The sequence below is a fragment of the Parus major genome, chromosome Z (assembly GCF_001522545.3).
Source record: "Parus major isolate Abel chromosome Z, Parus_major1.1, whole genome shotgun sequence".
In the NCBI taxonomy this organism is placed as follows: domain Eukaryota; kingdom Metazoa; phylum Chordata; class Aves; order Passeriformes; family Paridae; genus Parus; species Parus major.
In genome coordinates this window covers 54,858,552-54,863,676 of record NC_031799.1, presented here as the reverse complement: position 1 = coordinate 54,863,676, position 5,125 = coordinate 54,858,552, and positions in this window count along the sequence as shown.

The following is a 5,125-nucleotide window of genomic DNA, read 5'->3' as shown; positions in this document are numbered from 1 at the left end:
GGAAGGCGCTCACGTGCCCGCGGCGCAGGCCCTGCCGGCCCACCACGCGCACCGCCGTTACCGCGGCAACGCCCCACCGCATGCAAATCCCTGCGGCCGGCGCGGCCGCTGATTGGCCAGCGAGGCTGCCAGTCACCGGGACGGGCTGCCCCGCCCCCGGCCCGCCGGACGCTGATGGGGGCACTGAGGGGAGCCCCTCGGATTTGGGGCAAAACCTATCTTTTCCTGGCGGGGAATGCGACTGAGGGGAACGTCTGATCAGCTGAACACCGGCTAGTGTTCTGTGGGAAGCGACCCCGCTCAGGCTCTGCATCACAGGGACAGGGACCCCTATCTCAGTCCCTTTCCCCTCTCACCTAGGTAGGAAGGGACACATAGCGTCATTGTGAAGTCCAAGCAGCAGAAAAGGATAAGCATGAGGAGTCCTGAATCCATCTCCCACGTAGGCACTCTTCTCATTCAAAAATCCACACTTTTCAGCCAGACTGTTTTCAACACTTTTCCAAATTTAACTTTTGCAAGCTTCATACTTTCCGTGGAAGTTAATTCTGACAGAAACAATGATAAGTAATTGCTACAAGAAAACACCACTGGTTCAAACATTCCCATGGCAAGTGTTCTCTGGTGGCGGTGCCAAGAGCAAGCCAGCAGAGCTGCTTTCATGCTGCCCCTTTCTGCATAACAAACTTCAGTTGTCACTTAGTGAAAACTTAAAATGCACAACAGGCATCGTTTATGTAGTGTCATGCCAAGAGCAAGTGTTCTGCTAAGCAACAGAGATCTACTGCAAACAAATTCTAGAACCTGTTTGAAATTTTCAGTGTGCCTGATGTGCTGGTAAGGCCAATGTGAAGCAAACCTATCAAACAGGTTTTCCAAAATCACATCCTTCAAACAGGTGAATTCCCAGGCCTGAGACCCAAAATTATGTTTACAAAAAACTGTCAGAGAAGTAAAATCAGGTTGTCTGATTAGAACATGGTGTATTGCAAAACATTAGTGTGCAAAGTAGGAAAATGATATCAGGCAAGGCCTTTTGGTGCTGCAGCACCAGTAAGCCCAACAGTTTATTTAGCTTAATGCTGTCTATGACAAACAGTGTTCATCAAGTGAGTAGTACCTGGATTAAAAGCAAATGACATTTAACCTGCATTTTGCCTTAGGGATTAAACACAATTTGTATTGCACCAAATTTATTGTCAGCATGACACAGCGCTCCCACCTTTTGACAGAATTAAGATACAGATCCTCTTTTTAGCTGTATTTGCAGAATGCTTTGATGTCATGAAAAATATGAGAAAAAAATATTTCATCACTGCTTCTATCACCTAAGACTGTTAGTTATTTGAAGTTACGAAATGGATCATTGTATGTGACAGATAAACAAATAATAAAGGATAATAGTGCAGTTATGGAGTAAAAATCTAGCAAGTGCTAAGATTTAAGTTACCCTTTGCCTCACAGATCTAACAGAAAGTTTATAAATAGAAATAAAAATACGTTTGCATGTTGTAAACACCTACATTGACCTGTGTGTCTTCAGAAAATAAAAAATATTTTTTTCCATTATATGATTTCAGGTAGTAGACAGGTAAGACTGTTGTTTCCACATGAGCTGTCTCAGATGTCAACTCAAGGGTCTGAAAATAGCAAGAGAAGTAATTGCAGTAAAAGATTTAGAAAAAAACCCCAACATCTTGCTATTTTTTATTTAAATTAATGAAAGTGTTTTCAGATTATTAGTAATGAGAAACAAACTAAACAATACTTCTACTCCAGTTTAAAAGCTGACCCCAAATCCTTGACATAAAGTTCTTATCAAAGTGATGGAATACATTTTCTATTACAAGTACTGTCAATAGGACAGATTGATTTTTAATATATTACTGTGTGTATAAAACTTGGTAATTTTTTGTATAAATTCATACCAACGATGTATTAAAGATCAGTGAGAAAATTCCAGCTGAATTCCTGATTGGCATATCATGTATGTATGTACATATACTTCTATGTATGTAGATGTTTAGGTATTCGAAAAAGCAAAAATGGACAACCCTGAGAAATGTTTGCTTTATTACATATACCATACGTGTGGTTTACTGCAGCTGACTGGTACAGATCTCTGTGTTATTTCAAATTAAATGGTACAAAATTACATTTAATTTCTTCTGGTTTGTATCTTTTCCATACTCCATTATCAACTCTTGCTGACTAGCATGCAAAAAAAAACCAAAACCACAGGAACTACTTTTACTGGAGAAAGAAGAACAGCAGAAATTAATTTCTTTCCATTGTGTAACTTCTTCAAGCCAGACTCTATCACATAGTGGACAAGATACTCCTTAGAACCGGCTTTATTATGTGAAACAATTTATATTTCATGTACATGTGCAATTAGGGCACCCTGGCATAAAAGGAAGGGTCATACAGAAGCCATGGGAAACATATCATAGGATATCAATGTGTCTGATAATTTCCCAAAGGGCCTGAGACAAACATCAATAAAAATATTTGTGCCCAAGCAAGACAGGAACAGCCCTGATATAATCATTTCGCACATATTTTTGTAACCATCATTCCAACTAATAACTCTTTTGCTTCTGCTGCTCTAATTTGCTTCCTCCAAAACTCTGGGTGAGATCCTATCTGAAGGTCAACTTGGAAGCAGCAGAGGAACAATAAATAAACCATGAGTATGAATAATGCCTAAAAAGTAGCTCGGATGGGGTAAAGGTGAGAGGTCATCAATTTCTAGGACTTCTTTATTTTTAATGTTTATTATAGCTCATTTGCTCATGGAGAGAAAACAAATGAGTGAAATCCATTTCATTATACATTATTTTTACTTTCCGGCTTGCTTTTCTGAAAGTTTGGAAGTGTTTGATACATGTCTTTCCCATTACCAGTATTTTTTTTCTCTTGTGTGCAAAGCAGTAATATTAGCTCCACATAGGAAGATTTTCCTATGACTACTTGTTTTGGTAACTGAAGATTAAAAATTGACTATTCAGCCCATGAAATCAGTCTATGTTTAATATGATTCAGTTGTTGTGAAGACATAGGAAACCAATGTATTAATTTTGTGACATTGTCTTGTTAGGTGCCACCCTTTGGCTTTGCTCTACAGATTAGCATGCAGACCCTCCCTCAGAGTGTATCTTCAAAGCATCTGAAAAAATGTCAGTAAATTAATTACCATCTGTGTTCAGTAACTTCTCTTTCCTGAAGGAAGGTTGCACCGAGGCTGAGAGGAACGTGTGCCTTGTTTTCATTACTGTTTCCAGTGGACAACCAGAAGACAGAAAAGATTATGTTGCAGCTAAGAACACAGTTCAAACGTGTACAACCAGATTTCCCTTTGAAGCTGGAAGTTTTCCCAGGAAGATGGATATGGCTGCAGCTGAAGCAACAATCATTTTTCATGAAGAGAAATACTGCCACACGTTCCAAGGCTGGACTACTCCAAGCAAATTACACAGTGTTAATGACATTTCCCCATGTGACCACCTGAAAATACCTAGTGCTTTTTTCATCACAACTGTGTTTATCTCACAATTATACTCCTATGATACCTTTGATAATACTTGTCAGTAACAAAGGTATGTGGGGAAAATGTCAGATCCTCTGAATTAGTGTCTTCAACAAGAGAAAGAGAAATTCTGAGAAAGAATTTTGAAGCTACAGAATGCAGTAAGAGGGAGGAAGGATTCTTGTGTTTGGACAGAAAAAGATCAAACCCAGTATTTAGAAGGAGTAATGGAAGAATAAGTGTCAGCATGAAGATTGTAAAATGAAGAACTTCACAAAAAAAAAAGAAATCTTCCAGAAGGAACAATTTTAATTAGTGCATTGAATTTCTCCCTATTGGTAAGAAGATTTGATGTAATAACCAAACCGTTGGTTATTAAAGACATCTATATGTGAACTGTTTCTGTCAATGGTTGTGTAGTGCTGTAGCCATTAGTCTTAAGTTTCTCAGTCCATCACAAAGGATGCATATTATATTGCTCTGGACACTGCTATAATTTTATGCTCCCTCTTCAGGACTGTTGTTGCAGGACATGGTAGCCAGGTTTATTGGCCAGGCTTCCCAGAAGGCAGCCTGAGAATCATCACTCTGCACACACCAGAGCTCTCTGCTGTGAGTTTCCTCCCCTGACTGCCAAGAACATCAGAGGAATTGGATTTGCAGAAACCCGAACTCCTCGTCTCCAGCTCAGGGCAGCCCAGGGCTCCTTTATACAGCCTATACATTTCTTCCAGCCCCCTTGGAGTGGCTGACTCATTGCAGCCTCACACAGTCTGCCATTTCACACTCTTTCCCTTCTTCTTATGTCCCACATAGGCAGCCACCATTAGCAAAAGCTGTCCCAAGAACTGGAATCACTGGTCTCCAGTGCAGCCCCCTTTACCCTGCTATCACATTGTCTAGCCATCAGCGAGCTTGTGCCCCAATTATCAATACCTAGATGCAAATTGGAACAGCAGTGCATCAGCTGCAGGGGAGCCCAGCTACAAACACACAGTATACTTCAGGATGAGACAGTGCAACAGATGTTCCCCATTCCAGTCACTCATATTACTGCTCCCTGGATGCCCTTTTTTCCACATTATCTTTTGTACCTAGTGTACCCTTCTCATTTCATAAGCATCTATCACATCGAGAAGAAAATAGGTAATCCTATTCCAAAAGAAGGCTTCCAACAAAGCAGAAAAAGCTTAACAGCAACAACAACAAAAAGGAAAAAAAAAAAAAAAAAAAACTACCAGAGGAGAAATTGTTAACATGCATTGAGTTCTTCAACCCCTCAAATCTCCACATCAAGCCCACCTGACTTCAGGAAAGACAGGCTTTAGGTTAGCTGCAAAATTAATTGAATTAAACACTATGGCCATGTTACACAGTAGGTCAAACTAACAATCTGTTGATCCCTTCTGGCTCTAAAATCTGTGAGTCAAGTAATTCTTCCTAAGTGGCCCCCACAGGGACTTGAGCCTCTGCGACTTAAACTCCTACCATTTCTTTTTGCACTTACATGCTAAAGATTTTTATTTTTTAATCTACCAAACATTTTTCTTCCTATTTTGTCACAGTAGCCCTACCAAAATGGATTTCCACGCAGAA